Source organism: Periophthalmus magnuspinnatus, chromosome 7 (genome assembly GCF_009829125.3).
Source record: "Periophthalmus magnuspinnatus isolate fPerMag1 chromosome 7, fPerMag1.2.pri, whole genome shotgun sequence".
In the NCBI taxonomy this organism is placed as follows: domain Eukaryota; kingdom Metazoa; phylum Chordata; class Actinopteri; order Gobiiformes; family Gobiidae; genus Periophthalmus; species Periophthalmus magnuspinnatus.
The window spans coordinates 31,016,906-31,039,851 of NC_047132.1; the positions used below are offsets into that span (position 1 = coordinate 31,016,906).

The 22,946-nt window shown below is 42.3% G+C and overlaps 1 protein-coding gene across 1 annotated transcript in view; it reads left to right on the plus strand.

The window, feature by feature from the left end:
• LOC117373874 (protein Wnt-7a) overlaps positions 1-22,946 on the plus strand; it is a 219,650-nt gene that overhangs the window by 15,535 nt on the left and 181,169 nt on the right. The window lies entirely within an intron of this gene.

Below are 22,946 nucleotides of genomic sequence, written 5' to 3' on the forward strand. Positions count from 1 at the left end.
TCGTATTAACCCGCTCTACGTGATCCTGCGTTTTTTATTTTGCCATTTTGTCCATAAATCAAGGTATGAACGTTAAAAACAGACAAATCAGGCGCCTTCTTTCTCCAAGGTCGCTCCTGCTAGCGTTAGCAACAGGTTTGATTGACAGCGTTGCTAAGGAAGAGCGTCACCTTCAACAGTCTCGCTCCTGATTGGCTCTTTGGTTGCTATGATACGCACAGTCGGAATTTCAAATATGCGACCGGCTGCAAATTGGCCCCTATAACCGCTCTGGCCTCGATGAGCTTCATTTGACTGGAGCTGAACGCTGTGGGTGACGTCGCACTCGCTTAGTCCACGTCTTTATTCAGCCGCAGTGTAATCATAAAATCATTGTAAAGTGATTTTTGTGGCAGTTCCGAGTGGATCCGATTCTGCTCAGAGCGCTCATCTCAAACAGGAGCAGCATAAACATGTGAGAGAATGAATGAAATAAGTGAAAAACTGATAAACGTAAATAGGAATCCCACGCATTTCAGAACATGCTTAGATCATACACTGCCTGGCCCAAACAAAAAGGTCACACACTCTAATATTTGGTTGTTCCGCCTTTAGCTTTGATTCGCTGTGGCATAGTTTCGATTTCGCTTCTGCAACGTCACCAGATTTATTTCCATCCAGTGTTGCGTTAATTTTCCACCAAGATCACACATTGATGCTGGTCGAGTCTGACGCTGCTCAAAGTTTCTCCAGCTCATCCCAAAGATTCTCAATGGGGTTAAGGTCTGGACTCTGTGGTGGACAATCCATGTGTGAAAATGAGGTCTCTGTCTCTCTCTTTCTGCTTCTCTTTCTCCCCCCCCTGTTTGTATCTTTCTCTCTCTCTGTCTCTCTCTTTTTGCTTCTCCCTCTCTGCTTCTCCCTCTCTCTGCCTTCCCTCCCCCTCCCCTCTCTTTCTCTCCCTCTCTGCTTCTATTTCCCTTTCTCTCTCTTTCTGTCTCTCTCTGTGCATCTTTCGCTCTGTCTCTCTCTCTCTCTGCTTCTCCCTCTCTCTCTCTGCTTTCCTCTCTCTCTTTCTCTCCCTCTCTGCTTCTATTTCCCTCTCTCTCTATGCATCTTTCTCTCTCCTGTCTCTCTCTTTCTGCTTCTCCCTCTCTCTCTGCTTCTATTTCTCTGTCCCTCTTTCTCTCTCTCAGCCTCCCATTCTCTCCTTCTTCTCCCTCTCTCTCTCTGTCTCATGCTCTTGATCCTCTCTGTCACAATTTGAGCCCGATGAATCCTGTCATTGTCGTCTTGGAATATTCCCGTGTCATCAGGGAAGAAAAAATCCACTGATGTAATAACCTGGTCATTCAGTATATTCAGGTGTCAGCTGACCTCATTCTGCTGAACCTGGACCGGACCAACTGCAGCAACACCAACATATTTGCTTAGTTAAATCCAGGTGGCGACTTCTTTTTTTTTTTTTTTTTTTTTTGGGCCAGGCAGTATTTTTCACCGTTTACAGAGGATCACTTAAATAAATACTGTCTTTGTGATTAGCCCTGACACAATAACGACTAAATATCAACTTACTGTTTAGTAAATTATAAACGGAACAGGCCAGTTTGCGATTATATACTGCGATTTCGATTCCCGATCTCAAACCCAAGCCGCTCTACGTTCCGCGTCTAAAGGGCCCCGTAACGTATGGGAAAGAAAACACATTGTTGGAGAGATTTGCATCAACTTTAACTACAAATTAACTATGACTGATAGCCGTAGTCTGTGGCGTGAAAGAGACGTTTTGAGAGAGGGGCGAAAGTTCCCGGGGTTTAATGGAGGGCCCTGGTTGCAGACTGGAAGTAGCTGTGAATGCGGCGGTGCCTTAATAACACCAGGCTCCCAGCGTAATTGATGGGGCCGCTCGGGCAGGCTGTCAGCGGTGATGGCTTGCTCCGTTCGGGGGGAGTGGGGAGCTGTCAGAACGATAGATGACCCGCACATCTGCCTTATTCAGCCCCTGCGAGGCTCGTTGCTACAACAACTCCGGCGCGGGACCCGAAAATGCGGCCCCGCGGTTTAAGAAAGGGCCGGTCCGACGTGTCAGGCAAATGTTAACGACGCCAAAGCCCACAGTCGTTAAGGATACCGCTCTGAAGGAACTGGGGAAGAGACGAGAGCCGAGCGCTGACAGAAATCCGCTCCCAGTAATCTCCAAGTGACAAATGCGTGGATGTAAAAACGCTTCAGACCGCTTCTTCTTCGCGTTTTGTTTTCGTTTCGCGCAAAAGTCGGCGCAGTTCAAAGGAGGGAATAATTCGGGGTTCGTTTACAGGAGACGAGCCGAGTCACGTGACGTCGTAGCGTAAAGAACGAGTTAGTCCTGATATCGGCTTCCGTCTTTTGACATTTTAGGCCAAAATGGACACACGAGACAACGGAGGCTTTTGTGTCGAGCGAAATCTGAAACGTAATATCCCAGCGAGCGTATAATCGCAGACAATACTGTTTCGGGTGAATGCGACGATGTTTAGTCGTGTTTATTTGAATGTTTGAGGCGTATAGCGAGTAGAAGTACAGATAAAGAAGCAAAAAATACTCGCGTAAAAGTCAAAGTATCACATGAAAAGGTCTATTTAAGTCGAAGTGTTAAAGTACTTGTTTAAAAATGTACTTAAAGAGTAAAAAGTACAAGTATTTCACGCAGATTTTGACTCTTATAAAGCTCCAAATGTGGTGATTTCGATTTGTTCAACTGAAACAATTGAGTCAATCGTTGTTTTCTGTGTTTTTATGTTTCGTTTTGAGTTTTTTTGCTCAAACTACAACTATACGCTCAGTCTTTTTTTACTTTTACTTTTCAGTCTAGTTCAAAAATGTAGTGGAATAGAAAGTACAGATACTGGTCTCAAATGTAGTGAAGTAAAAGTAAAAAGTATCTACTGTAAAATGTATTCAAGTACAGTGCAGATACCTGAAATTGAACTTAAGTGCAGTACTCTACTACTTTTACTTCTGCCCGTGACATTCTATATTATTAATAGTGTAGAGTGGGTTCTGCCAGATACTAGAGTTACGTTTTATAAGTATATCATCTGTATTTGACCCATTTTTTTTATGCTGTTTGGCAAAATATCACCGACAGTGGCTCAGTCCGTAGAGCGTTTGTCCACTAATCTGACAGTCGACGGTTTAAATCCCGCTCTCGACATAAACGCCATTGGTTCAGCGGTCAGATCCACGGCGCGATTCCAGCTCCCACAGATGAACACTGTTGTTGTGTCCTTGGGCAAGACACTTAACCCGCCTCAACCCGAGCTGGGGAGTGGGTCAAGTGGTTTCTCGATGTAACGCACTTTCAAGGTCTCCACATTTTGAGTTGATCCTCTTGAGTTGCCGTACAAAGAGTTGGAGGATTTGCATTGAGAAATATCTTGTGCATTTGACCCACCTGTTTATGCTGTTGGTCAAAGTATCAGGGTCAGTGGCTCAGTTGGTAGAGCGTTTGTCCTCTGTCGAGAGCGGGATACTTCAGATCTGAAGGTTGGCGATTCGAATCCCGCTCTCGACATAAACGTCATTGGTAGATCGAGCGGATTCGCTGACCCGTAGATGAATGTTGTTGTGTCCTTGGGCAAGACACTTAACCCATGAGAATGTGCGGGTGGTTCCTTGATGTAAAGCACTTTGAAGACGGAAAAGTACGTGTCATTTTTCCATGATCAGAGGCCACCGCGCTGCACCTTTCTCCAGATCTTGAGTTGATCCTCTTGAGTTGCCGTACAAAGAGTTGGAGGATTTGCATAACGCGCCTTGTTGGCAAAGGGAAATATGTCCTCTGCATTTGACCCACCACCCATCAGTGCCCGCGGCTCAGTTGGTAGAGTGTTTAGACCAATCAGATCCACTGACCCACAGATGAATGTCGTTGTTGTTGTTGTGTCCTTGGGCAAAACACTTAACCCGCCTGAATGTGTGTCAATGGGACAGCGGTTTGAAGGCCAAAAATCCCTTTATTTACCATTATCAAAGACCTTTTCCAGACCTTGAATTGGTCCTCTTGGGTTGCCGTACAAAGAGTTAGCATATTTACATAACGTAGCTTGTTAGCATGTGAATGGGAGAGCGATTCCTTGACGTAAAGCGCTTCGAAATTGGAAAACCGCTTTATAAAATGTAACCGTTGACCATTATCAGAGACCTTTTTCCAGATCTTGCGTTGGTCGTCTTCGGTTCCCGTTCAGACCGCCACGGTACCGACACACCGCGCCTTTGTTAGCGTGATACCTGGACGTGCACGCTGAACCGCCGCACCCTGATTACACCTCACGCTCTTGCCGGGTTTTCGGTGTCGCTCTTTAATAACCGATGCGCTCGCACCTTTGAACGTGCGGCGCGTGATCCCGCGACTCCGCCTGCAGCGCGCCGTTCAGCAGGTGCAGCTCAAGGGACGGGGGACCGCAGCCGCCTCATCTGCGGAGAGTCGCCGCCTAAAACACCCCCCTCTTTGATAGTTCAGCCTAACTCAGACACCCCCAGGATCAAGGAGAGGCTAATCATACTCTTACCGCTGTTTGCCCATAAACACGAACGGGCCGGTGCCAAAGTGTGGGCCTGTAAAACGCGCGTCGCTCTGAAGTGAGGTTTCCGTCGCCTTTGGAGCCGTGTTGATAAGAAACACGGGGTTTATTCGCAGACGCGCAGAGATCGGGGCCTGGCGACGACGGCGAGCGTGGATTTACGGGAGTCTAAACTTTTGAAACGTAAAAAAAAAAACGCATCACGTGACTTTTTCTGACGGAGGCGCTGTCAGTTGCTTGTCTCCGTGGAGATTGACGTCATTGCTTTGCGCGAGATGAGCACGGGATTAAACCTGAGGCGTCAAACTCGAATTCACAGAGGGACAAGATTAAAAACTGTGGGCCAAACGAGATATTTATTGGAAAAAATTTAGCAACATCTGCGTGTTTTTCACTGTAACTCTCTCCCAGTAGAGTTACGGTGAAGTTCCTCTGTTTCTTTTATAACTCAGCCATAAAATAACACTTTTTTTTTTAATAATATGGGGCTTATTTTTAGTCTGACTTCAGATTAATGTACTGATACCAATTTTATTTATTTATTTAATTAATTTTGGCTCGTAGGGCGTATTTTAGTTTAAAAAAAGTGCATTTTTAGACCTCAAAACCTCCTGCAACTCTTAATTTCCATCACTGTACTGTGTTTGTCAAGTACAGCGGTGGAAATTAAGTTGAGCTGAGTTATAAAAGAAACAAATTGGGGTTGATTTGAACTTCAGCGTAACTTTTCTTGTTATACAATCGACACATGGCCCAATTTTGAAGAAATGACAGAGTTCTGCTGTGTCGGAGTTGCTTTTGGGGTCAGAAATTACCCCCAGGACAACACAAGGGTAATGCGTGTCAACAGAAGTGGTGGTATTTGCAAAGCATTCTGGGATTTGTAGTGTTAGCGTGTTGTCTGACATGTCTAGATTAAACTTTCAATTTAATTCACGTTTATTTCTGTAGCACATTTAAAATAACTTCAGCGGACCAAAGCACTTCACATGAAAGTCGACGAAAAACAAATATACGCTTAGCAACGCTGTCAATCAAACCTGTTGCTAACGCTAGCGGGAAAATTTGTCTGTTATTAATGTTTATATCTTGATTTACAGACACAAAAGTGAAATAAAAACCCCAGGATCATGTAGAGCGCGTTAATACGAACATTTAAGATCAAAATGACGAGAGTTACAGCGACAGAGGGGACAGTTTTTCCATAGAAAGTGAATTGGAGCCAGAGTCGATGGAACCACAAGCTCGCCCATGATCACTTCCTGTTTGGAACGCAACAGCTAGCAGATTAGCTATGTCCATTTATACCAGCACAAATTACAGGTCAAGAGAAGCGAGTACGATTCATGTTGTTCACAGTAAGACTTTTCTACTCTGGAAAAAAAAAACAAAAAAAACAAGCAGAACCTCCTCCAAAAAAGTTCCAAAGTGCATTTTTAATCCATCTCCGTGGCTCTTATCTGATGTCAGCTTGACTCTATGCACCGGTAATTAACACCAAAACTGGAGAGACTTTTAAGAACATATTAGGCAAGACACATCTTGTTTTATGTTTTATTATAATGAGCGCTGAACTATTTTAAAAACGCTTCACGCTTGATTCGCCAACTGGTCATGTGCCAAACTCGCTCCATGAAAAGGCAGGTTTATCGTGCGATTGTGGTTCTGTTGTAGATCAATAAAATGACAAAAAAAAGGATGAAAATCAAAAGTAGTACCGTATTTTCCGGACTATGAGTTGCATTTTTTTCATAGTTTTGCCAGATGCAACTTGTATGTGAAATATATGGGGTTTTTTCTTCATTATTATGTATTTTTTGGCTGGTGTGACTTATACTCCAGAAAATACAGTAGTAGTAGTAGTAGTAGTAGTAGTAGTAGAGGTTTTTAAGTTTGCTCTAATGACTGTGTTGGCAGCTCAGTTCCAACTTTAATTCAGTTCACGTTTATTTCTGTAGCGCATTTAAAACAACTTCAGCCGATCAAAGTGCTTCACATAAAAGTAAAATAAAAAAAAATAAAAAATAAAAAAACATACAGATAATAAGATACACAAGAAAAGAACAAGAAAACATCAACATATCCAGTGTAACTAGTGTTAAATGCCAAGGAGAAGAGGCGGGTCTAGTTTTAAATACCAGGGAGAAGAGGCGGGGCTAGTGTTAAATAACAGGGAGAAGAGGCGGGTCTAGAGAGAAGAGGCGGGGCTAGTGTTAAATACCAGGGAGAAGAGGCGGGTGTAGAGTTAAATGCCAGGGAGAAGAGGCGGGGCTAGTGTTAAATAACAGGGAGAAGAGGCGGGGCTAGAGAGAAGAGGCGGGGCTAGTGTTAAATACCAGGGAGAAGAGGCGGGTGCAGTGTTAAATGCCAAGGAGAAGAGGCGGGGCTAGTGTTAAATTCCAGGGAGAAGAGGCGGATCTAGGGAGAAGAGGCGGGGCTAGTGTTAAATAACAGGGAGAAGAGGCGGGGCTAGTGTTAAATTCCAGGGAGAAGAGGCGGGGCTAGTGTTAAATTCCAGGGAGAAGAGGCGGGGCTAGGGAGAAGAGGCGGGGCTAGTGTTAAATACCAGGGAGAAGAGGCGGGGCTAGTGTTAAATTCCAGGGAGAAGAGGCGGGTCTAGGGAGAAGAGGCGGGTCTAGGGAGAAGAGGCGGGGCTAGTGTTAAATGCCAAGGAGAAGAGGCGGGGCTAGTGTTAAATGCCAGGGAGAAGAGGCGGGTTTTCAATCTGGTCTTAAACTGCGTCAAAGATTTGAGCAAATTCAGCACAAATTTTCAAACTGAGATTAAAAAAACAGTCACTCGACAATGAATTTGTTCTGTACCATTTGATTAAATATGTGAAATTAAGTTTTGCAACGTTTAAACCGCGAGTGTGACGTCACCCGCAGCGTTCGGCTCCGGTCGAATGAAGCTCATCGAGGCCGGAGCGGTTACAGCGGCGAATCTCGAGCCAAGATGCATATTTGGAATTCCAACCGCACGTATCATAGCAACCAAAGAGCCAATCCGGAGCGAGGCTGTTGAAGATAACTCCACTTTCCTGGTTTTTGCACGGAGCGGGCACTTAGCAACGCTGTCAATCAAGCCTGTTGCTAACGCCAGGCGCCTGATTTGTCTGTTATTAACGTTCATATCTTGATTTACGGACACAATAGTGAAATAAAAACGGCAGGATGACGTAGAGCGGGTTAATACGAACGTTTAAAACCAAAACGACGAGTCTGACAGCAGCGGGTACGGAGAGAGCGGCGACAGTTTTTACAATTTGTGGTTTAAAGCTTGTTGGGTTTAGCAAATGCGTGAACAATCCAACGCTACAACTATAATAACGTGAATAATATGTTACCGATGGCAGCTTGTTTTTTGGAACGACAGACTTTGGGCGTTCGAACATCAGCTTTAAAAGAGTTGTTAAAACGCACATCCACAAAGCTCTTATTACCCCAGTCCCTCGACAACTCTCCAAAACAAATGGACACAACTAAACACAATCATTTGGAAACAGAGGGAGGAGATTTCCCCCCCGATGCGCTCTCTACTTTTCCTTCCCCTCTTTTCCTGATCTCTCGGACCATAAATCTCTCACACACGATTATGTCAGCCATACTTGTGTCGCTTCCTCCCGGTTCAGACTTGCACGAGCAGCTCCGAGCCGCCGCCGCGCGCTGAAATTGCAGAGCACAAGGTTGTCTTTATGTGATTCCTGAGATACTGCAGCGAGGAGTTCATTCAGGCGCTGTTAAAAGAGCCGTGCGCGTTTTTGGAGGAAGCGAGCGATGACACGGGGAGATAGCGGGCGAAAAATCCACTCCCCGCAACGAGAGCGGCGTATCTGACTTCCCATCTGATTTCACAGGTAAACACGTGGGCCAAAAGCAGCGGCGCGCATTGTCAGAGGCTTTGAGCTAATCGCCCTAAACACAATCAACTCCCAAGAGGGACTTTTTCAACATACCAGCCTTAAACTGAGGAGCTGTGGGTCCAGAGACAGAGTTTAAAAGAGAAAACAGAAACAGAAGAAACAGAAGAAACAGAAGAAACAGAAGAAAAGCATCAGGAACATCAGCAGAGTTTTATGCAGCTACAACCTGGAAATGTCTTTATGAAGATGTGAGACAGGACTAAACCAGGACTAAACCAGGACTAAACCAGGACTAAACCAGGACTGAACCAGGGCTAAACCAGGACTAAACCAGGACTAAACCAGGACTAAACCAGGACTAAACCAGGACTAAACCAGGACTAAACCAAGGCTAAACCAGGACTAAACCAGGACTAAACCAGGACTAAACCAGGACTGAACCAGGACTGAACCAGGGCTAAACCAGGACTAAACCAGGACTAAACCAGGACTAAACCAGGACTGAACCAGGGCTAAACCAGGACTAAACCAGGGCTAAACCAGGACTAAACCAGGACTGAACCAGGACTGAACCAGGGCTAAACCAGGACTAAACCAGGACTAAACCAGGACTGAACCAGGACTGAACCAGGACTAAATCAGGACTGAACCAGGACTAAACCAGGACTAAACCAGGACGAAACCAGGACTAAACCAGGACTAAATCAGGACTAAACCAGGACTAAACCAGGACTGAACCGGGACTAAACCAGGACTAAACCAGGACGAAACCAGGACTAAACCAGGACTAAATCAGGACTAAACCAGGACTAAACCAGGACTAAACCAGGACTGAACCAGGGCTAAACCAGGGCTAACCCAGGCCTAAACCAGGACTAAACATGGACTAAACATGGACTAAACCAGGACTAAACATGGACTAAACATGGGGAATCAGTGTTTCAGTTTTCTGCAGTTAAAACCTGGAACATTCTTCCTGAAGACGTGACTCAGACCTCGACTTTGACAATGTTTCAGTCCAGGCTCAAACGGTTCCGTTTATCGGTGCATGTGAGTCTTTTAATGGTCATTTTACAATAAATATTGGGAAATGTAACGGACTTTCGACTCTTTTATGGGATCCGAATCTTTTAGATCAGTTCCTTTCAAAGAGCCGTTCAAAAGACTGGCTCTTTTACTATTTATTTATATGAGAGAAGCCAACGTGAGAACTCATTTTATCTACAAACTAATCACAGAGAGAAACGATCAAGGCTCAGATGTTTAAAATGGATCAAACTGACAGTGGGAGTGAGTTTACTCTTTGGAACGATGACACGTCGAGATGAAACTTAAAACAAAATGAACCAAAATTAGAAAGACAAAGATCCGGTTCTTTTAAAAAATGAGATCTAGTTCCACTCGTTTATGCTAAGGCACGTATGTCAACCTCAGGCCCAGGGTCCAAATCTGGCCCGCGGTGTAATTATATTTGGACCCTCATATCAAATGTGCTTTAGAGCTGTCCCGCTGGTATATAGTGCATGTACCACTAATACTATAATACTAATACTAATACATGTCTTTGTAATATCAAGCTTGAGTTGTTTGAATTATTTTGTATTTAAGCTAACGTTAGCTTAAATACAAAATAACTTAAGCTTTGTTTCCGTATGAAAAGGTTAAACAAAGGTTAAACGAACAGTGAATTTGTCTCATTTTTCAATTTTGGCCTACTGTAAAGTTGAGTTTGACACCGTTCACGTACGGCGCGTCGCCAATTCAAGTTAACGCTAACCGCAGTAGCATATATCAAACATTACACGAAGAAAAAAGAAAAAAAAACATGTGAATTTAAGCTGTCCTGGTTCTGAAGAGTGATAAATGAGATGAACACAAAGCTTTGATGTCTTAAAACAATCCAAACGTCCCACATTTGATACTTTTACGCGGGCACGGGGCGATGGCGGTCCCTCATGGCTTCACGCCGGAGCCGGAGACGTCACCTGAGCCGCAGCTTACAGTAATCCTGAGTCCACGGGATGTTGTCAACCCAAACACCCTCCTCACTACAGCCCCGTGTGAGACCTGGAGACGCTGTGGAAACATCCCCCGACACCATCTACCGCCACACGACACTCGCCCTTGTCCTGGGAGAATCACACGCACACGGAGTACTACGCGCTACTATTACTGCGTACTTCAACTCGTGCATCAGCGAAGTACTTCAACACGGTTCTACGGCGGTTTCCTCGTCACAAACAGACCTGGAGTTGTGTTTTTTTTTGTTTCATTCACACACGTTTAATGCACAAACCCTGCATTTTTAAGCCGAGTTCTTGTCTAAAACTGTAAAACACCTTCATGTTCCACCTTGTGATGTCATGAGGTGATACAGGAAGTGCTTTACTGTGTTTTTAAACTACACACACCTTCATTTCTAGAATCATTTGGAAAGATTTCACACCCGGAATTGCCAGTGTTTACTGAGCTAAAAGGTAAAACGTAGCTGTTAGCTTGAAAACGACCACTTTGTGACATCACAAGGTGGAACAGAGCGTTTTGAGCTTTGGAAATGAATGTGAATGGAAAACAAAACACAAGTCCAGGTCTGTTTTTGAGGACATAACAGCCCAGAGTCAATTTTGAGTAATATCAGACTTTTAAATGTTCCGTCAGGCCAAGTTACAGGTCAGATCTGTGGAGAGGCGAGCCCACTAACAGTAAGAATCCATGTTTTTCAAGGTAGTGTTTTTAGTAGTAGATCAGTTTAATGTCAGATCAGATAGATTTGCATATTGCAGTTTTATCAGCACAAACTAGTAACAAAACGACCCATTTCCTTTACAAAACCCGAGGTACAAAAGTCAAAAAAGTCTCCGTGTTCAGACGTTTTTCACTTCAGAACAGAAAGCCGAGCCGGTTCTTGTCTTAAATCCTACAGACGGTGTAATGTGGGCACAATAATGCAAAAATAACATGGAATATGTCGCTAACAACAGGTAGTTAGCATTCCTTTGCTAACCTGTCTCTCTCTCTTTGGCTCTCTTGCTAACCTGTCTCTCTTCTCTTTTCTTTTGCTCTTTCTCTCTTTTGCTCACCCATGTCTCTCTCTCTTTGGCTAGTTAGCTCAGTTCATTCCTTTGCTAACACGTCTCTCTCTCTCTCTCTCTTTCTCTTTTGCTCTTTCCCTCTTTTGCTAACCCGTCTCTCTCATTGGCTCACACACGCTCTTGCTAACCTATCTCTTTCTTTTCTTTTCTTTTTTTCCCGTCTCTCTCTCTCTCTCTCTGTGGCTAGTTAGCACAGTTCGTTCCTTTGCTAACTCGTCTCTCTCTCTCTTGTGATTAGTTAGCGCAGTTCATTCCTTTGCCAACCCGTCTCTCTCTCTTTGGCTAGTTAGCACAGTTCCTTCCTTTGCTAACCTCTCTCTCTCTCTCTCTCTTTAACCTGTGTCTTTCTCTCTCTCTTTAGCTAGTTAGCTCAGTTCATTCCTTCGCTAGCCCGTCTCTCTCTCTCTCTCTCTCTCTCTTTAACTTGTCTCTCTCTCTTTGGCTAGTTAGCACAGTTCATTCCTTCACTAACCTGTCTCTCTCTCTCTTTCTTTAACCTGTTTCTCTCCTTTTTGCTAGTTAGCTCAGTTCATTCCTTCGCTAGCCCGTCTCTCTCTCTCTCTTTCTTTAACCTGTTTCTCTCCTTTTTGCTAGTTAGCTCAGTTCATTCCTTCGCTAGCCCGTCTCTCTCTCTCTCTCTCTCTCTTTAACCTGTTTCTCTCCTTTTGGCTAGTTAGCTCACTTCATTCCTTTGCTAACCTCTCTCTCTCTCTCTTTAACCTGTCTCTCTCTCTCTCTCTCTTTAATCTGTGTCTGTCTCTCTTTAGCTAGTTAGCACATTTCATTCTTTCGCTAACCTGTCTCTCTCTCTCTCTCTTTCTTTAGCTAGTTAGCTCAGTTCATTCTTTTGCTAACTTGTCTCTCTCTCTCTCTTTAACCTGTCTCTCTCTCTCTTTAGCCAGTTAGCACAATTCATTCCTCCGCTAACCCGTCTCTCTCTCTCTCTCTCTCTCTCTCTCTTTAACCTGTCTCTCTCTCTCTTTAGCTAGTTAGCACAGTTCATTCCTCCACTAGCCCGTCTCTCTCTCTCTCTCTCTCTTTAACCTGTCTCTCTCTCTTTGGCTAGTTAGCACAGTTCATTCCTTTGCTAACCTGTCTCTCTCTCTCTCTTTCTTTAACCTGTTTCTCTCCTTTTGGCTAGTTAGCTCAGTTCATTCCTTCGCTAACCTGTCTCTCTCTCTCTTTCTTTAGCTAGTTAGCTCAGTTCATTCTTTTGCTAACTTGTCTCTCTCTCTCTCTTTAACCTGTCTCTCTCTCTCTTTAGCTAGTTAGCACAGTTCATTCCTTCGCTATCCCGGCTCTCTCTCTCTCTCTCTTTAACCTGTCTCTCTCTCTCTTTAGCTAGTTAGCACAGTTCATTCCTCCACTAGCCCTGCCCTCAGATCCCTCGTTCGTCTCTTGTTGTTTTCTGTGACATTAGCTTAGGGGCTCTTCAAACGTAAACGTCGTCCTTGTTCTTACCTGATGTGTCGCAGCTTCCAAACATTTTTTTCAGTTCAGAGAGACATTCATCACGTGACCTCCGCCGTCTCCAGTCGACCCGTAAATCGATAACAATCTGTCCGGACAATACCGTCTCGATATACGGCCTACGTTCTCAAAACCCGCTAAGAATCGTTTTTTAGAAATAGTGAACACAAAGCGGCGTGTGTTTTCCCCGTGCACTCCGTGACCTGCAGACTCACATAGCGTGTTCTACTTCATGCACGCAGCCATGAACAAACGGAATCACTAGTTTTTTATTAGCCCAGACTTGAAGTAAACAAACCTTCTGTTCTTGAGTGATGGTGTCAAGGCCTCAAAACATTTTTCAGGTCAGAAAGGAGTCGCAATGCTGTCTCTCTCTCTCTGTGTGTGTCTCTCTGTCTCTGTCTCTCTCTCTCTGTCTCTGTGTCTCTCATTCTCTCTGTCTCTGTGTGTCTCTCTCTGTCTCTGTGTGTCTCTCTCTCTGTCTCTGTGTCTCTGTCTCTGTGTGTCCCTCTCTGTCTCTGTGTGTGTCTTTCCGTCTGTCTCTGTCTCTGTGTGTGTCTCTCTCTCTGTCTGTGTGTGTGTCTCTCTGTCTGTCTGTCTCTCTCTCTCTCTCTTTGGCCCTCACATACACTCTTGCTAACCTCTCTCTCTCTTCGCTCCTTTGCTTCTTCGCTCCTCGCTCTTACACAATATTTCTCTTTCTCTCTTTTTTGTTAACCCATCTCTCTCTCTGTGTGTGTGTGTCTCTCTCTTCCTAACGTGCCTCTCTCTTTTCTTTCTCTCTCTTTTCTTTTCTCTCTCTCTTTTTCTGTCTCTCCTGACCTCTCTCTTTTCTCCCTCTCTCTCTTTTCTCTGACCTCTCTCTTGCTGTCTTTTCTTTTTCTCTATATTTTTTCTCTGTCTTTTCTATCTCTCTCTCTTCCTGACCTGTCTCTCTCGTTTTTCTCTCTCTCTTTCTCATTCTCTCTCTTCCTGACCTGCCTCTCTCTTTTCTCTCTCTCTCTCTTTTTCCTTCTCTCTCTTCCTGATCTGTCTCTCTCTTTTCTCTCTGTCTTCCTGAACTGTCTCTCTCTTCTCTCTCTCTCTTTCTCTCTTTTTCCTTCTCTCTCTTCCTGACCTGTCTCTCTTTTTCTCTTTTTCCTTCTCTCTCTTCCTGACCTGTCTCTCTTTTCTCTCTCTTTCTCTCTTTTTCCTTCTCTCTCTCCCTCTCTCTCTCTCTCTCTCCCTCTCTCTCTCTCTGTCCTGTCTGGACACGCCTCTTCGTTTCTTCGCTGTATAAACTGAATCATTCTGCTGAGATGCTTCAGTTGTGGCTCAGGCTCGTGGTCGGGTCTGTGATCACATTGATCTAACGCCGTGGAAACACGACGTGGAAACAGCCTCAGCTTCACCTGGACTGGAGTAGTAAAAATCTCAAACGCACTGCTCTACTTTGATATATTTCCCATAATGCACCTGGAAAAGGCCTTCGGTCACGTAATCTGCAGACGACGACTGAAGCAAACTGCAGACGTTTGGAGAAAAGCTGAAACATATTTAAAGTCCAGGTCCAGCTGAGGTCAAACGTGCGTCTGTTGAACTTTAATAACATGGAGTGTTTGAGTGTTTTCTGTAAACACAGAGTGACGTCTGAGTCGCAGCTTTTATCTCCACACGGCGGCAAATCAACAGAAACAGAAACATTATTAGATATTTTATTTTATTTTGCTCTTCCTCTCTCTTTTCATCTCATGCACTTTTGCTCTTTCTCTCTTTTGCTAACCCTGTCTCTCTCTTTTCTTTTTTTTCTTTTGCACTTCCTCCCTCTCTCTCTTTTCCTAACCCATCTCTCTCTCCTCTCTCTCTCTCTCTTCAGCTCACTCACTTTTGCTCTTTTGTCTAACCCGTCTCTCTCTCTTTTCTTTTTTTTTGCACTTTCTATCTCTCTCTTTTCCTAACCCACCTTTCTCTCTCTCCAGCACACACACTTTTGCTCTTTCTCTATTTTTCACTCTCTCTTTTCCCAATCAGTCTCTCTCTTGTCTTTTCTTTTCTTTCGCTCTTTCTCTCTCTCGTTGCTAACCCTGTCTCTCTCTCTTTTCTTTTCTTTTTTTCTTTTGCACTTCCTCCCTCCCTCTCTTTTCCTAACCCATCTCTCTCTCCTCTCTGTCTCTCCTCTCTCTCTCTCTTCAGCTCACTCACTTTTGCTCTCCTCTTTTGTCTAACCCGTCTCTCTGTCTTTTCTTTTGCACTTTCTACCTCTCTCTCTTTTCCTAACCCACCTTTCTCTCTCTCTCCAGCACACACACTTTTGCTCTTTCTCTACTTTTCACTCTCTCTTTTCCTAACCAGTCTCTCTGTCTTGTCTTTTCTTTTCTTTCTCTCTCTCTTTTGCTAACCCGTTTCTCCCTTTTCTTTTCTTTTCTTTTGCATTTTCTCTCTCTTTTCCTAACCCATCTCTCTCTCTCTTTCTCTCTCTTTCCACCTCACACACGTTTGCTCTTTCTCTCTCTTTAGCTAACCTGTCTCTCTCTTTTATTTTCTTTTTCTCTTTCTCTCTTTGGCTAACCCATCTCTCCCTCTTTTCTTTTCTTTGCACTTCTCTCTCTCTCTCTCTCTCTCTCTTCAGCTCACACACTTTTGCTTCCTTCTCTTTTGCTCACCCGTGACTGCGTGATAGTTAACATAAAATTAATACTGTAATAAACAGACCTGGAGTTGTGTTTTGTTTCATTCACAACGCTCTGTTCCACCTTGTGACATCATCACGTGGTAATTTTCAAGTTAACAGCTCCTTTTACCTTTAGTTCAGTAAAGATTGTCAATTCCAGAGCTGAAATGATCCAAACGATTCTAGAAATGAAGGTGTGTGGAGTTTAAAAACACAGCGGAGCACTTCCTGTATCACCACTTGATGACATCACAAAGTGGAACAGAGCGTTTTCAGTTTGCGAGAAGAGTTTCGTGCGTTAAACATGCGTGAACGAAACAAAAAAAAACACAACTCCAGGCCTGTTTGCGACGAGTAAACGACATTAAAAACAGCTCGGAAAACGGCGCAACGAGGGCGCACTGGAGTTTATGTTGCGTCGTATTCAGAAACATGCCCCTCGTCCCGTGGCGGCCTCGCGGGGGACTCGGGCGACACCCCAGCGCCGTGACGATGCGGTTCAACGCGAGGCCAAAGGTTTGGGAGCGGGGCAGGGGCGGCACAGCTGGACGGCGCGCTCCCGGGTCAGCCTCACAAATGGAAATGAGACAGAGAAAAACACAAAGAACACGGCACTTTGGCTGCGCTTAATGACTTTACACAGGCTTTATGTCTAAGTGCAGTGATTTATGACCAAACTACAGCAAAACGACGGTGTTGTTCGAACAATAGTGACCCCCGTGATATAAATGAGTCTCTTTTCAGTCGGATCTTTTCATCAGCGAGTGTCTCCTCTTGGCTCGGTTAAACACAATAAAAGGCTAATGACACGCTGATGCCCCCGCTGTTCACCAAAGGCAGCGCGGATAAAAGACGAGCCCGAGAAGAGGCGGAAAAAAGGCCAAAATTAGTCACTCATTGCTCAATTCTCAAAGTGCAAAAAGCGATTTTAAAGAGCTTTTTTTTACGCTTTTAAAAAAATTTGTGTTATAATGTTGTTTCCTCGTCACAAACGGACCTGGAGTTGTGTTTTTTTTTGTTGCATTTGCACATGTTTAGCACACAAATGCTGCAGATTAACACTGAGTTTTTCTTCTCTCAAACTGAAAACGCTCTGTTCCACCTTGTGATGTCATCGTGTGGTGATACAGGAAGTGCTTCGTTGTGTTTTTAAACTCCACACACCTTCATTTCTAGAATCATTTGGATGATTTCAGCTCTGGAATTGACAATCTTTACTGAACTAAAGGTAAAACGTAGCTGTTGACTTGAAAACTACCACTTTGTGACATCACAAGGTGGAACAGAGCGTTTTGAGGTTTGGAAATGAATGTGAATGAAACAAAACACAACTCCAGGTCTGTTTTTGAGGAGGTAACAACATTATAACATAACCTAAACCTCACAAGAGTCTGTTTTGTGTAATATAGAACCTTTAAATATCCCATCAGGGCAAGTTACAGGTCAGATCTGTGGAGAGGCGAGCCCACTAACAGTAAGAATTCATGTTTTTCAAGGTAGTTTTGTAATACAGGATTTTAAACATAAGTAACAAGCTCTATTTACTATTATCACTCAGCGACTTCAATCTAATTCTAAGCTAAAAACGTGTGGGTGAATTGTTGAATATAATTACAAATGTTAAAATACTAGACTAGAAGTACTTGTAATTTAATATTTATATAGCTCCTTGAATAAAGCAGAGTTTACAAAGAGCTTCACAGTAAATATAAAACACACAAATACAATGACAAGATTTACACATAAAAATAGATCATTCATAAAAAGATCTGACAATAAAAGTGAGTTTTAAGAAGTGATTTAAGATGATTCTGATGGTGCAGGTCTCACCTCCTCAGGCGGGTCACTCCAAATGTAAGGAGTCCGGATATAGAAGGATCCATCACCTTTTGTCCCTTCGTCTGGAGCCTGGACTTTGGAACAGCTAAAAGGGACCTGCCTGAGGAGCTAAGGCTGTGAGAAAACAGCAACAGGGACCTGCCAGAGGATCTGTGGGAGAACAGCCACAGGGACCTGGCTGAACATCTAAGGCTGCAAGAGAACAGCCAATAAGACCTGCCTGAGGATCTCAAGTTGAGGGAGGACAGCCACAAGGACCTGCCTGAGGATCTGTGGGAGAACAGCTAACAAGACCTGCCTGAGGATCTAAGGTTGAGGGAAAAGAGCCACAAGGACCTGCCTGAGGATCTGTGGGAGAATAGCGAAAGGGACCTGCCTGAGGATCTAAGGCTGAGGGAGAAGAGCCACGAGGACCTGCCTGAGGATCTGTGGGAGAATGGCTAAAGGGACCTGCCTGAGGATCTAAGGCTGTGAGAGAACAGCTAATAAGACCTGCCTGAGGATCTAAGGTTGAGGGAAAACAGCCACAAGGACCTGCCTGAGGATCTGTAGGAGAACGGCTAAAGGGACCTGCCTGAGGATCTAAGGCTGTGAGAGAACAGCTAATAAGACCTGCCTGAGGATCTAAGGTTGAGGGAAAACAGCCACAAGGACCTGCCTGAGGATCTGTGGGAGAACAACTAACAAGACCTGCCTGAGGATCTAAGGCTGAGAGAGAACAGCTAACAAGACCTGCCTAAGGATCTAAGAAGTCTGGGGGAGAATGGCCTAACAAGGACCTCCAGGAGAACAGCTAGAGGGACCTCCTGAGGATCTAAGACTGTTGAAGCTCTAAGACGGTTAAAAGTTCTCAAATGTAACTTGGTGCAAGACCTAAACCAGCTTTAAAAGTGATCAGTACAAACTTAAAATCAATTCCAAAACACATAAGCAGCAATAGAAGGACCAACAAGCAACTGCACTTCACATTTTTCCATGTCACTGTTGTTGAACAGGACCTTTGTGCTGTTCAAGGAGCTCTCACTTCCAGCTCAGTCCTTGTTTTCTCAGCCTGCGTCATCAGAGGTATAATACTCCCTACAAACAGAACCATAGTCAGACTGGACAGGATGACACTGTCACAACGTCTTGAGGGTTCATGTCTCCAGGTGCTGGGTCCTGTAAACTTCTCCTGTGTTAGAACTCCAGCCTCTCCTCTTCAATTTTCAGGATACTGTAATTTATTCAACAACAGTCGTTCATTTTGACAATTTTGGCTCAATATTTTACAAAAAATAAAAATACAAAATACAAAAGGTAAGTAAGAAAACATCAAACGTCTCACTTCCTGGCATCGGGATGCAGTTTCAGTTCATACGGTACCTGCGACAAAAAGTGTCGTTGAATCTGATCTGAAGTATCATCTGCTCGTCTGACGCTGGATCAAACAAAGAGGACAATGGAGAGCAGTGCATTATGGGACGGCAGAAGAAAGCTCGTCATAAATCACTGTTGTGGAGAAGAATGGACGACTGTGACAAGAGCCCGACAATAACATGGTCTACTGTGACACACACACACACACAGACACACACACACACACCCACACATATACTGTGACACGGCTCCGGCCTGGAGGCAGCGCCCGAGAAGGTCTGTGGGAACGTGAGGCCTACACACACACACACACACACCCCCATATATATACAGTATACATACACACATACACACACACCCCCACACATATACACACACATACATGCATGCACACACATATATGCATTTACAAACGTACACACACACCCCTACGCAGACGCACACCTACACACATTAACACACACGTATACACACACATACACACATATACACACATACAGACACATTTACACACAAACACATACTCACATATACAAACACACATATATACACACACACGTATTTATACACACATATATAAACACACATATACATATACACACAAAGTGTGTATGTGTGTATATATGTGTATGTCCATGTACAGTATATCCATGTACAGTATATCCATGTACAGTATATATATGTACAGTATGTCCATGTACAGTATATATGTACAGTATGTCCATGTACAGTATGTCCATGTACAGTATATATATATATGTACAGTATATCCATGTACAGTATATATATGTACAGTATGTCCATGTATATGTACAGTATGTCCATGTACAGTATATCCATGTACAGTATATATGTACAGTATATATGTACAGTATGTCCATGTACAGTATATCCATGTACAGTATATATATGTACAGTGTCCATGTACGTATATCCATGTACAGTATATATGTACAGTATGTCCATGTACAGTATATCCATGTACAGTATGTCCATGTACAGTATATATGTGCACAGTATGTCCATGTACAGTATATATGTGCAGTATATCCATGTACAGTATGTCCATGTACAGTATGTCCATGTACAGTATATATGTGCACAGTATGTCCATGTACAGTATATATGTGCAGTATATCCATGTACAGTATGTCCATGTACAGTATGTCCATGTTCAGTATGTCCATGTACAGTATATATGTACAGTATGTCCATGTACAGTATATCCATGTACAGTATATATGTACAGTATATATGTACAGTATGTCCATGTACAGTATATCCATGTACAGTATGTCCATGTACAGTATATCCATGTACAGTATATATGTAGTGTCCATGTACGTATATCCATGTACAGTATATATGTACAGTATGTCCATGTACAGTATATCCATGTACAGTATGTCCATGTACAGTATATATGTGCACAGTATGTCCATGTACAGTATATATGTGCAGTATATCCATGTACAGTATGTCCATGTACAGTATGTCCATGTTCAGTATGCCCATGTACAGTATATATATGTACAGTATATCCATGTACAGTATGTCCATGTACAGTATATATATGTACAGTATGTCCATGTACAGTATATATATGTGCAGTATATCCATGTACAGTATATATATGTACAGTATATCCATGTACAGTATGTCCATGTACAGTATGTCCATGTACAGTATATCCATGTACAGTATATATATGTACAGTATGTCCATGTACAGTATATCCATGTACAGTATGTTCATGTACAGTATATATATGTACAGTATATCCATGTACAGTATGTCCATGTACAGTATGTCTATGTACAGTATATATATGTACAGTATATCCATGTACAGTATGTCCATGTACAGTATGTCTATGTACAGTATATATATGTACAGTATATCCATGTACAGTATATCCATGTACAGTATGTCCATGTACAGTATGTCTATGTACAGTATATATATGTACAGTATATCCATGTACAGTATGTCCATGTACAGTATGTCCATGTACAGTATGTCCATGTACAGTATATATATGTACAGTATGTCCATGTACAGTATATATATGTGCAGTATATCCATGTACAGTATATATATGTACAGTATATCCATGTACAGTATGTCCATGTACAGTATATATATGTACAGTATGTCCATGTACAGTATATATATGTGCAGTATATCCATGTACAGTATATATATGTACAGTATATCCATGTACAGTATATATATGTACAGTATGTCCATGTACAGTATGTCCATGTACAGTATGTCCATGTACAGTATATCCATGTACAGTATATATATGTACAGTATGTCCATGTACAGTATATCCATGTACAGTATGTTCATGTACAGTATATATATGTACAGTATATCCATGTACAGTATGTCCATGTACAGTATGTCTATGTACAGTATATATATGTACAGTATATCCATGTACAGTATGTCCATGTTCAGTATGTTCATGTACAGTATATATATGTACAGTATATCCATGTACAGTATGTCCATGTACAGTATATATATGTACAGTATGTCCATGTACAGTATGTCTATGTACAGTATATATATGTACAGTATATCCATGTACAGTATGTCCATGTTCAGTATGTTCATGTACAGTATATATATGTACAGTATATATGTACAGTATGTCTATGTACAGTATATATATGTACAGTATATCCATGTACAGTATGTCCATGTACAGTATGTCCATGTACAGTATATATATGTACAGTATGTCCATGTACAGTATATATATGTGCAGTATATCCATGTACAGTATATATATGTACAGTATATCCATGTACAGTATGTCCATGTACAGTATGTCCATGTACAGTATATCCATGTACAGTATATATATGTACAGTATGTCCATGTACAGTATATCCATGTACAGTATGTTTATGTACAGTATATATATGTACAGTATGTCCATGTACAGTATATATATGTACAGTATATCCATGTACAGTATGTCCATGTACAGTATGTCTATGTACAGTATATATATGTACAGTATATCCATGTACAGTATGTCCATGTACAGTATATATGTACTGTATATCCATGTACAGTATGTCCATGTACAGTATATATATGTACAGTATATATATGTACAGTATGTCCATGTACAGTATATCCATGTACAGCATATACATGTACAGTATGTCCATGTACAGTATATATGTACAGTATGTCCATGTACAGTATATCCATGTACAGTATATACATGTACAGTATGTCCATGTACAGTATATATATGTACAGTATGTCCATGTACAGTATATCCATGTACAGTATGTCCATGTACAGTATATACATGTACAGTATGTCCATGTACAGTATATCCATGTACAGTATATACATGTACAGTATGTCCATGTACAGTATATATATGTACAGTATGTCCATGTACAGTATATATATGTACAGTATATACATGTACAGTATGTCCATGTACAGTATATATGTACAGTATGTCCATGTACAGTATATCCATGTACAGTATGTCCATGTACAGTATGTCCATGTACAGTATATACATGTACAGTATGTCCATGTACAGTATATCCATGTACAGTATATACATGTACAGTATGTCCATGTACAGTATATATGTGCAGTATATCCATGTACAGTATATATATGTACAGTATATATATGTACAGTATATCCATGTACAGTATATATATGTACAGTATATCCATGTACAGTATGTCCATGTTCAGTATGTTCATGTACAGTATATATATGTACAGTATATCCATGTACAGTATGTCCATGTACAGTATATATATGTACAGTATGTCCATGTACAGTATGTCTATGTACAGTATATATATGTACAGTATATCCATGTACAGTATGTCCATGTTCAGTATGTTCATGTACAGTATATATATGTACAGTATATATGTACAGTATGTCTATGTACAGTATATATATGTACAGTATATCCATGTACAGTATGTCCATGTACAGTATGTCCATGTACAGTATATATATGTACAGTATGTCCATGTACAGTATATATATGTGCAGTATATCCATGTACAGTATATATATGTACAGTATATCCATGTACAGTATGTCCATGTACAGTATGTCCATGTACAGTA